This window comes from Parasteatoda tepidariorum, chromosome 6 (genome assembly GCF_043381705.1).
Source record: "Parasteatoda tepidariorum isolate YZ-2023 chromosome 6, CAS_Ptep_4.0, whole genome shotgun sequence".
NCBI classification, from domain to species: domain Eukaryota; kingdom Metazoa; phylum Arthropoda; class Arachnida; order Araneae; family Theridiidae; genus Parasteatoda; species Parasteatoda tepidariorum.
In genome coordinates this window covers 74,345,968-74,358,746 of record NC_092209.1, presented here as the reverse complement: position 1 = coordinate 74,358,746, position 12,779 = coordinate 74,345,968, and the positions used below count along the sequence as shown (strand labels likewise).

General features: G+C 27.3%; 1 protein-coding gene across 1 annotated transcript in view; it reads left to right on the top strand.

Annotated features, from left to right (window-relative positions):
- LOC107438694 (alkaline phosphatase) overlaps window positions 1–12,779 on the top strand; it is a 178,373-nt gene that overhangs the window by 147,490 nt on the left and 18,104 nt on the right. The gene's annotated exons all lie outside the window — the stretch shown is intronic.

Sequence of the window (12,779 nt, the reverse complement as noted above, 5' to 3'; positions counted from 1 at the left end):
TTAAAGAGGAATGTGATATTGGAGATGAAAGGCAATTAAAATTTAGTTGCATGAAACGAAAAATTTCTTTGAATTTCGAAAACATAATTTATTTTAATACGGTACGTCTTTTTAGTATTTTTAAAAGTAAATATGAAAAGTAAAATATTTTTATGTCATTTCAACAATAAAATGATATAAAATATTTCATTTTTCAATTTTCCGATGAATTTTTTTTTACCCTTCAAATGTTTATTTTAATTTTACCGGTTGTATTCCCAAAGAAGCAATTTCAATAATTATATGAAATATATCTTAACATTTAATGAAGCAAATCAGGTACAAACATGACACAAAAAAATTCTGATAAAAAGACAGTACTAAAACCAAAATATATGGTATTTGAATCAGTCATATCGTAATGGTTGTCGTTCATATGGTAACGTTTTCCCAGAAATTCTTTTTTTTTTAAATTATAGTTATTATTTCCATACATTTAGCAAAATGTATGAAATTGGAAAGTAAATTTTACCGTATAATTTTTTTTTTTGCCAAGCTCTAAGGAATCATGATAAAATTACCAAATTTTGATTCATATTTTTAAAACAACTTTTTATCGTTAATTTTACCAAAATAATTACCAAAGTGCTTCCGTAAAAAGTACTTGTCTTTATGGCGTTCCCATAGAGCCAGAAACACGGTAACTTTTACCAGATTCTAAGTGTTTAATTCTACAGTCCACAGATGGTGCTTTGCGCATCCCAATTTAATTGTTCCTTGAGCTTAGAAAAAAAAATAGTGTGTATATCGATTCGTATGTGTGCAGTGTTTCATTGTTTTTGAGGTATAATTCAATTTCCTAAGTTCATCTCCAATTTCAGTAAAGTGTGGCAAGTTCTAGCTGTTTTGTGAGATGTCTAAATGCTCCTCACCTTAATTTATTAGTTCCATGTCCATACAACAACCGAGTCAGGTAAAAAAATCTGAAACATTCTTTTTCCCACCATTTTGGTACATCACTAGGAGTAAAAAAGTTTTGACCCTATTCTTTTCAATGAACTTATTTATTATACATGCTAAACAAATAAGCTGGCAATACGATAAAATAATTTCAATTTCATATAATTTGTTTTAAGTACTAAATAGTTTTAAAACTAAATTAATATCTTTCCGAACAATAATAAATCGTAACAAATAATAATCAGTTATGAATAACATCCAATTTGTGTTATGAATTAGATGTATTTTGTTTCGCTAAGCCTAATTCATATCATAAGCGTCCTAATCATGAAAATGGATACTGAGATTAAATATTATGACAAATAACAAGCTGACGTGACATAATTACAAGCGTTTCATATTAACCATTTGTTTTACCTTATGTATAATAACCGGCTAATATACCTTATTAACTAATTTGCGCTTGTAGTGTAATATATGATATTCGATAAACTTGCAGAATTTGAAGTAATTTCTCGATTTTCCGTTTTTTTCCATTCCTTATCCAAAGATAGGTTTTTTTTTGTTTTAACATTAAATATTAAATTGCATTTAATTAAAATGCATTATTTTTTTGAAAAAAATTTATTTTTACTCAAAGCTGTAAAGTTTTGAAAAATTTCTAATTTTTTGATAGTTGCATTATTTTCTACACTGAGAGAAAATCTGGATCAAATTACGATATAAAGTACCGGCACTTTGAGTAAAATCCATTTTTACCGTAAAACCTATTCTCACCGTAAAGTAGCATAATGTGAAAATTACGGTATATCAGATTTTTTGCCGTAATATGTTCCGGAACAAATGAATTTTACGATGAAAAGAACCGTCACCCTGAGTGCGAGTACTTTTTATCGTAATTGATTCGGAATTTTTTTACAATGTAGTTACAAAGAATGAAAATAGTAACTTTAGATGACATAATGATGACATAGTTGCAAAGAATGAAAATAGTAACTTTGGATGACATAACGATGACATAGTTGCAAAGAATGAAAAGAGTATCTTTAGATGACATTGCAAAGAATGAAAAGAGTAACTTCAGATGACATAATGATGATATAGTTGCAAAGAATGAAAAGAGTAACTTTAGATGACATAATGATGATATAGTTGCAAAGATTGAAAATAGTAACTTCAGATGACATAGTTGCAAAGAATGAAAATAGTAACTTTAGATGACATAACGATGACATAGTTGTAAAGAATGAAAATAGTAACTTTAGATGACATAACGATGACATAGTTGCAAAGAATGAAAAGAGTAACTTTAGATAACATAACCGTCAACACTTCGACTAAAGAAAAAATTTAACTTTAAACCGTACAGATATTATATTCAAAAATTATACATTAGAAATCAAAGTAATTCAAAGTAATTTTAAAATTATCCTTTTTTCATCATTTAATCTATAAAATTATTTTTCTGCGATTACAAAAGACATCACGATTAACTATAAAGAAAAAGCAATATTTTCCCTTCAAGCCAGTTTTTTCTGGAGGCAATAAAATATCCAGCAATGCCCAATTATTTCATTCTTTTCCAGCTGCAAACAAATAATAGGATACTTCACAGTCAACGTCGTGAATAAACAGCCGATGCCATTGACACCTCGTCTAAATGGTAAATAAAAGGAAGAATCGTCTGAGATAAATCGAACAACTTAATCAAATTAATTCTACGTTTGGCTTTTCGTTTCAAAGAATTTGTGGAACCAATTATCGTCCCCTCTTCTTACTAAACTGCTGCAAACGGAATATAATTAATAACTAATCATTATTTAAAAATAGAGTTATTCATAGCTGCAAAAGATAATATTTATCCAGAAAATGTTAAAGGAAAGTATTTTGTTAAAGGGAAATGGCAACGGATAAAAGGTATAAATTAAACAACTCCCGAAGAAAGCTCAAGTATTGTTTGTTTACTCGATAAACGGAAATTTCGTGATCTATGTAGTTTTAAATCTGGGAATATTGAAATGGAAACTTAAGAAATTGTTTTAAATATTTATTTTACTATTTTCTCGGTTGATCTTAGATATTGAAATTTATAACAGTTGTTTTAAAAAATGTATCTTTATTAATTCTGTTATGAAGATAAATAAGCATTTCGTTACGGAAGCATTACTGAGTTCTAAAAGGTTATGATATTGGAAACTGTTGCATTAGGTGTCAATAGGTATCATAAATAAGATTATATAATTTAAACTGTTTCCAAATCTACGTAACAGCAAGTTAACATAGTTTTGTTGCAGAAACTAAGAAATTTAATGGTGTACCCAGAAACTAGAGTTTGTTGATTTTAACAATACTAATGGGGTACCAGCAAATGACGTAGTGTGTGTTTCTCGATTATGATTGGTTAGAACAAATTCATTAAAAAATATATTATTATTGTTATTCAAAATAAAAATATTATTCATAGCCAGATAGAAACAGTTAATACATATTTTTGCTTGTTTAATAATTATAAAAAAATTTAAAAAAATTCAAGCAAATGGAGAAGAATCGGTAAATTTATATTTGCATTAGTTTTAAGCTCATCTAAAATTAATCCTGGTTTTAGACAACTTATCCATTTCAGTCCTTTTGGAGGAATTTTTAAAGGATTTGAAATAATATCAGGCCTTAATTTTTTTGTTACTATCTTTCCTTTTTACTTTAAGTTGAGATTCAACAAAATGAACCTGCTAGAAAATTTTAAATAATGTTTTATATTTTCGTACTTAAATTAAATCTCATTAAAAGATTCAAAGTTTGCATTTTCTAAACATACTCTTATTAACTTTTCTCCAACAGAAACTAATTAATTTAGAAATTTATCGTATAAATTTTAAAGAAAAAGAAAACAACATTTATCGATCCAAAAACGTAAAACGCATGAAAGATCACTAATTAGATTTTTTATTATAAATGGAAACAAATCGTTTGAATTTTAAGCGATATAATATTACCATAAGTAACTTTAAAAAATTAAATTAGCCAGGAAAAAAAAGCTAACTATCTGATATAATAGTAAAATGAAATGAAATACAATTAGAAACTGGTGAGTATTTATTTTTAACAAAGCAAAAGGAAATATTTAAAAGTGAATACAAAACTTGGCGATTCTGAGATAAGTTTGGCGAATACTTATTCAGCCAATCTCTTGCTTTTATTTATAAGGTTTTATGCTACACAAACATTCAAAATTGTTAGATAAATTATTAAATACTGTTTAAAGGCCATACTTTTAAATAAATATTTACTTAATAAATGCAATTTTCAACGAAAATTCTTATATTTGATATATAGTTAGAACGGAACAATTCAGGCAACATTGGAAAGTTATTCCCTTATTTGTTTTTCAAGAAACAGACAAAAACAAGCATTCAGAAACAAATTCGAATAATTTAAGGTCGGTTATATACTGCATAGATAAATAAATAAATGAGCATTTACCTCACATAAGTGAGCTCCACTTCCAGGCTGCCAGTTGTATCTTTAGCAATGTATTACCTATTTCTTTTCTGTCAAGATCTAAACATCAGAAAGCCCTGTTTTTTAAACTGCTTCCCCTATTTATCACTGCAAAATTACCCATATCAATAATTTTAAGTATCTAAATGGGCTTCAAACTCTCACGCTAATGTAAACTAACACTATGTAACTAGCGAACTTGTTTGCTCCTTAATGGCGGACAATTTAACTCTCCCAATAGAGATGCCTTTAGATTTACCTACGATGACGTCACTTGGGGGTATCCAATTAATGCATTGTAACAGATTATGCAAACCTATTTTCCATACATATATTATCGTTAACTGTAACGGTATTTTTTGATTTTAAAAATTATAATTCTTTAATTTAGTTAAAAATATGAAACTGAAAAATAAATTTAACCAAATAAATGGTTTTTATACGATGGTCTAAGGCAGTGTTTCCCAAAGTGTGGTACGCGTACCCCCAGGGGTACGGGAACAGTTTAGCGGGGGTACGCGTTCTCATACGAGATATCTCGCAACAAACGAAAATTTCAAAACATTTTATTTTAAAATAAAGCTAGCCATGAAAATTAACGATTATCTATTTTTCTATTGGTTAGTTTTTGCAAAGTTAACAGTTAATAATGAGTGGTATCAACAGCCAATTGTGATTTTTAACTTTTGTGCAATTTTTTTATAGCAAAAAATATATTAATATTTTTTATTAGTGGTACACAGCGTTACAAAAAATTTAGAAAGGGTACACAAAAATCATAAGTTTGAGAAACACTGGTCTAAGGTATCATGATAAAATTGCCAAATTTTTCCACATTCACCAAATTTCATTTCATATTGTAAAAACATATTTTATTGTTAATTTTACCAAAATCATTACCAAAGCCCTTCTGTAAAAATATCGAGCTTTTTAGCGTTCCCTTAGAACCTTAGCGCTGTAAATTTTACCGTATTCTGGTAGACCGAGTTTTTTTCTCAGTGTAAGTGTTATTTCTTCCTGAAGTTAAATTAAAGATGTCATTGAAATATCAAATATAATATTAATTATTTAAACTGTTCTGAATTAACTGGTTTTTATTTAAACTGTTCTGAATTAACTGGTTTTTATTTAAACTGTTCTGAATTCATTAATTATAAATGTTAGTGATAAATTCTTTAAAATTTAATAATTAAAGTGTATTAACTTACATCATTTATACCATCATCATAATCCATCAAGTATGACCATTCATTTAAAAATTTATATATTCATTCTTTATTGTACTTTTATCTTTGTCCTTCATTTTAATATTTTCTTATTTAATCTTAGATATAATCTTCTTACTTTATTAAATCTTGATGATATTTAATGAATATTTAATATTTAATTAATATTTAATGAATATTTAATATTAGTAATGTTTTTTCCAATCTTTCTTTTTTTTTTGCATTTATGTATGAATAGTTGTTTTAGGCAGGCATTACAACATATATATTGTTTATTGTATTTATTAGTTATTGGATTAGATTATAAAATTAAACCAAAAATTTTCTTTCTTAGAAATGACCTTATTAGAGTGATCTAAAAAAAAAAAATAATATATTTCTGCTTCAATTAAAATGAAACACTAGGGTCCATAATTTTTGATAATGTTTGGAAGACGAGACGAGTTTGAGAAGGGGGTGTTAAAATGAATTAAGAGAGAGAAACATTCGTAAAGGAGATATTATTTCAAAATAAATGAACGAGATAAAGTTGGAAAAAAAATATATGCGTCTCACATTTTTCGTTTTAGATGCGGCAAAAAAAAATATTTCCTTATTTTTAGTTTAGTAGAAAAACGTGGTTTTGAGAAACGTGTTTTATTTTATTTAATTTGATATTCTTTAGCTTTGCGTCGAATAGTTTGCCCATGTTAAAAAGTTGCCAACAATTTTATAGGTGGCGAATTCTACTTGAAGCGATTTCAAAACGAAGGAGCTTTTATTTTCATCTCCGGTGCAGAGCTCCAGTTGAAATTTGAGCATTCTTGAGAACCGGAAAGTGTTCAAAATGTTGATTTAACGCTAAAGTGACATAAAATCTCGTTTGTTGTGGTCGGAAAACAACTGGAACTTTTACTGTCATCAAGCGCTGATCCTCCATTGAAATTTGAACGCCTTAGCTAACTGAAAAGTCGTCTTAATTTCGATTGCAAATTCAACCATCGCACGCACTTAAAAAAAATTATAAAAGTGTAGTAAACAGTGCTGAGTTTTGTATAAAGCTTAAATTTGGATTATTTTAACAATTTTATTATCAGCGAAGCATCGCTCCTCAATGAAAGATTTGAAGCATTAAACACATCATTATTATCATCAATGATCTCTATAATCATCGATGATACATTATCATCACCAATGACATACTCAATGATCATCAGTGATATTTGTCACGAATACTTTAAAGCTATGTACAGTCAAACCCCGCTATAGTGAACTCCCGGATATAGTGGACGAAAAGCTCGGTCCCGTGCCTTGCTATACACGTATAATGTAATTTTTTGTGGATATAGTGAACTAAAAAAGTGAGTAAGTTGTATATTATGAACATTTTTCAGTCTTTGACTGATTTTTTTAAAAATAATTTTGAAATGTCTACTTCAAAATAAATAATTATTTCAAAATAAATAATTTATTAAAACCATCTATGTGGAAAGTAGCCATCTGGAGTGGAAAGTAGAGACAAGCATTTTTTCTTGTTTGCTTCTAATATCACACTTTTCCATCCCGAAACAAAGGCCCACCCAGGCAGATGTATGGAAAAAAATTTCTTTGCATCAGCTAAAGATTATTTATTTATATATATATTTTGTACACAAGACGAACAGTAATAAAAAATAAAAGCAAGTTAACAAATTTTTTGTTACTACGTATTATTTTTCAGTCATTTTTGTATTTCATTTTCTTGGTCACTTATTTAAATAATGTATAATAAAAAGAAGGAGTCCATTAGTTAAAATTATTTGCGGAACGGATATAGTGAACTCTCGGTTATAGTGAAGGTTCACAATAGCGGGGTTTGACTGTATATATATAAATCTCGATAGTTAGAGAACATATTACCTGACATTTAATCTTCTTCTTTCCGAATCCAAAAATTTACGAACGTCGTATAATGAAGTTGAACAATTAAATTACATTAAGCTATGTTTAGTCACTTCTTTGTCAGATCTTCTAAAGCAATTAACGTGTCTCCCCAGACGACACTCCAGACGATGGAACAGTGTACCTAATCATCCCCTTAAGGAACAACGACACTTTAAAATGCAGACGATAATGAATGAGTTGAACAGAGGCTAAATGAAAAGGCGAGTGGCCATAAAAGATTTCAACTTCAGAAAGAGTGGGGTTATAAAAGGTGGTTAAACTATTCTCGAATAAAATTTCTTCGAGAACATTCTTTCAAATGAAGGTGTAGGGGAGTTTTTAAAAACGTTTGCTGTAAAGTTAAAATTAAATTTATTTCAGACGAATTAATTTGAAAGGGGAATTTCCAGATTTATCAACACTTGTATGCTGTTTTCTATTTTAGTATGAACTCTTCGAACCTTAAAATATCTTAATTTTTAATAATAAAATATCTTAATTTGTTACAATATGCTATATTAATTTAATTGTTCTCAATCTAATTCCATGGGTACATCTCTAAATATAATTACTTAAACAGTTATAGTTAAAAAAAAAAGAAACTTAAAAATTTTGAGTAAAATATAATACATTTTAAGTAAACTAATCGGGTTAAATATTTTCTACAGATTTTCTTACTACTGTTTTAAATAAAATAACTCAAATTTAATTATCATTTTAATATTTCGATTAGTAATAACTACATATATAAAAATCGATTGATGGTTTTACAGATTTAAATTTGTTGTTGGTACAATTTTTATTGAGCGGAAAAACACATAGTAGAATCATATTAATTTCCACATTCTTCTTGGTTGTCATCAGTTTAAAATTAAAAAAAGTCATAAAAGTATTGATTTTTTGTAAAATATTTTTATATCCCTAATTTAAAGATATTTATTTGTAACATTTTTTTTCTTATACTGCTTTGCTATTATTATGTTTTTGAATTTGATTGTTTTATAAATTAAGAGTTTAAAACTAAAATAGCTGCCCAAGGTGATAAGGTGTACTTTGTGTTAAGTAAAAATAAAGTGAAAAACTAAAGCCCGAATAAAGTTCAGAAATGGGCGTACTATAGCTTCGGTTGTCTAAACAAAACCTTCCCTAGGATTTAAACACCAAATGACTTTAGAAAAATAAAAAGAGATAAGGACGTACAAAATGGTTCAACCAACCAGGACAAAGGAACAAGGTTAAACAGGATAGTAAAAAAAAGTGATCTGAAACAGGTGGGAAGAGTTTAGCTGGAACCCAAAAGGGCAAAAGATTAGATTAGAATAGATTTCCAAAGATTGGAAAAGGCGAGATACTTGAAAGATCAAAGAAATTTTTCAAAATATAAAATGATTCCAGTAAATCGAATTCGGCAAAATAAAGTTCAGTAAACGGAAGGCATAATAATGAAGCCATATTTTATTATTGCTTTTATCAAAAGTCATTACCAAGGAACTTCAATAAAAATTAAGTGCTTTTTGGTAGCCGCCAAAACACAGAGCCAAAAACCATATATTCTCATATTTTGGCAGTTTTGACTATACTTTTTTTCTCAGTGTAATAACCAAATTTTAAGCAAAAATGTTTTATCAAGTAAACAAAATTATAATCAAGTGATTAATTTGAGTTTTTTTATAATCCTATAATAAAATAATTTTTAATTTTGATTTATAAATCTGTCTCTTGTCAAGAAACTAAATTAATTGCGAAGTGTTTGTGGGGGTTGGTAAGCAGCAGCAAGCAGAGGAGGTAAAACCTCCTCTTATCACTAATTTCATACTGTTTCTGATTACATCATGTAATAATCTCTTACTTTTAACTAGCACACAAAATTGCGCTAAAAAAGATTTATTTTAACGCACAGAATTATAACTTAACAAACTTATTATTAACAAAGAATATTACTTTTTTAACAAACAATACAATTTAGGATTTTTTTTTCCTTTATGGTTTCTAAAATGTTGTTTTTTAATAAATTATAGTTGAAATCTTTATTTAAGATTAATATTTAAAAAAAGAAATAGTTTGCTACTCAGGGAGCATGTAAGAGCTATAATTAGAAAATTTTAATGCAAAGTTCTCTTAGTTTAGAAAGGTGAGAATAACTTTAATTTTCTGACAAACAAACAAATGAGTATCATACTTGACAAAGGAACATAAGAGGATTAGTTACATAATTAAATAGTCCAAGCAAAGATGAGTTTAAAAACATTCTAACTTTAAAAATAAATAATATTTTAAATGGAATCCTTTAATATAATGTAATTTAAGCAAAAAAAGTTTTTTTTTTCCTTCGAGAATGTGAATACATATTTTATAAATATGTTTTAAGTAAATTTTTTAGGTTTTTGTAGATTTTTTATATTCATTTATATTATTTATAGGATTATATTGCATAGATATATGTTACATGCATTTCTTTCCTCAAAGCCTCTAGGTATCTTTTGGAATAAAGTTTTAAAACCTGCATTCAAAATTTATGCTCAAAACGCATTGTTTTTATATGAGACAAATTTATATCTACATTCAAAATTTATATTCAAAACACATTGTATATATTTGATACAAATTTATTTATTCTATTCAAAAAAGTTTATTTTGATCAAAACATATAGCGATTTCAGAACTGTAAACTTAATGATATATTGTTTTATTTCTTGTAATCTTTCGTCATGATAAACTCGTTTTATTTTTTAATCTGAAATATTTTTTCCTACCTTCTTACACATGCAGAAAAAAGATTCTGGTGAAATTACCGTACTGTATAGTAATGATGTTTCTGGTTTAAAAAAACCCAAAATATATGGTGTTTAAACCGGTCGTTTGGTAATTTTTCCGTTCATATGGTATACAGTAACTTTTGATTTCAAAAATTATAGTTCTTGTTACCATACATTTAGTAAAAAAATACAAAGCTGAAACATAAATTTAACCGAATAAATGATTTTTAAGCCATGCTGTAAGATATGATAAAACAACCAAATTTTACCACATTTTTAATATTATATCACTTATCATAAAACAAGATTTTATTGTTAATTTTACCAACATAATTACCAAAACGCTTCGGCAAAAATAACCGAGCTTTTGGTGTTTCAGAAAAAGCCAGAATAACGGTAAACTTTACCATATTCTAGTAGTTTTGACCATACTTTTTATCTCAGGGCACTCTTAACCTCTCTTTCGTACAGTAAATTAGATTGTTTTTGTATGTTGGTTAGGTACTTATATCGTTACAATATATAGTAGTGTATCAATATACAATCGTACATTGATTTTTTTTTTAATTTTAAAATACTTAGTTTCATCTGCCAACATCTTTAATCGTAAGATCTTTAGTTAATAAAATAAACAAATAAAACAATGAAAAAAAATTGAAAAATAACAATATAAAACTCATTTCTGTACGGAAAATTGAAAACTTTCTCATTAGAGCGGTTTAGTTTGAGCCCAATTTTGTTCTAGAAAAGGGTACCATTTCTGACAAAAAAAATTAATTAACCGTTTCTATATAATATTCCGTACTAAATTATACTTATTAAGAAGAAAGTGGTAGACTTTAATCTTTCAATAAATTTCTAAGAAAATATGTTCAAAGCTAATTCCTCGACATAAAGGCAAAATTTCCACTTTAGTCTGAAAGTTTTTGCATTGAACTGTAAAAATTGCATTATACTTGAGCTAAATATTTTCATTTAACACAGCCTCTTTCTTTTCTATTACTTACTTCATTTTAATACCTACTTAAATATTAAAATATGCCCTAAGAATTCTTCGTCTTCAAACAATGATTAAGAAATTTTGTTTCATTGAGTGAAAATGTAACACTCAACTAAATTTAATCAATGCCTTCGGTACTCGACTTTAATAAAAGATTAGTTGTTAGTTGGAAAATATGAACTTCAGCATTAAATTAAAGCTGATTTCGCATCAAACTTTCATCCCGACTAACGAAGTAACTTTTTTTTCTTATTTTTACACTACATAAGAATACAGAAATATTATAAAATGTAAGTTTATAGCAAATTATAAAATTCAAACCTTTATTTTTTTCATGAAATATGATATTCCAAGGGAGATTACTAATTTTCGCCCAGCTATGCCTTGCAAAATTTGAAATCTAATTTTAAAACTAATATTTCTACAAGAGGATGTAAACGTAGAACTTCACATTACTTAAATGAAATTGAAGATTTTGAAATTTAGGCGAAATTTGCACTGAGAAAACTAATTTACACTTACTTAGAGAAACGGTTAGAGATAATCGAATATACCCATAAAATTTGTATTTTGCAGTTGATTTGAAGCAACTGTATAGGTAGGGGAGAGTGGGGTCAATTGTAACATTTTTTACTTAACTATTTTTAACTAGCAAAAATCCAATATATTATTAGTATTAATTGACAGACGAGTAAAGTAGACTATCCTCTACTAGAAAAAAAAAAAAATACCTTATTTTAAATGTTATTATATTAGTTATTAACAATTTTTGACAGTCGTGCACTTGTTACAATTGTCCCCACTTACGGGGTCAATTGTAACAGTTCATAAATTCAACTAAAACATAGTTAATTATACATATTATCATAGTTGTGATATATTTTTTTATTGATCAAAATAGTAGTGATATTTTAGGAGTAAAAATAATAATGAGCAGAGACCTAAAGGGTTAAACTTTTAACTTTAAGGGGTTAAAAATTTTAATTTATGCTGTGAAAGGTGACAAATAAAATAATGCACATGCAACATAATATAAATGATATAGGAAACTATTGGTGGTTCTTAAAGAGTTAAGTAATGGTTTGTAAACATAAGATTATTTATTTTCAGCTGTTACAATCGTCCCTTTACTTATTGTTACAATTGTCCCCAAGACGCCATTTCAGCTTCATTTGTTAAAAACAATGCTAGTTAATTAGCAAAACTAATCTTTTTTTTTTTTGAAATGTTAATTAAGGTGTCCACTTACATATTCGGTTAATAATTTTTATTTGTTTAAACAAAATTACTTTGTTACAATATAATATTCTAATACCAAAAAAAGTACTTACGTAGCGTGAAAATATCTTTTGTGATGTAACTCTTTCAAAAGTACATAAAAATGGTTGCCATCAGGGGTGTACATGTAGATTTATTAAATACACCTTGTGCGCCACCTAGGAACCAAATCTAGAACCC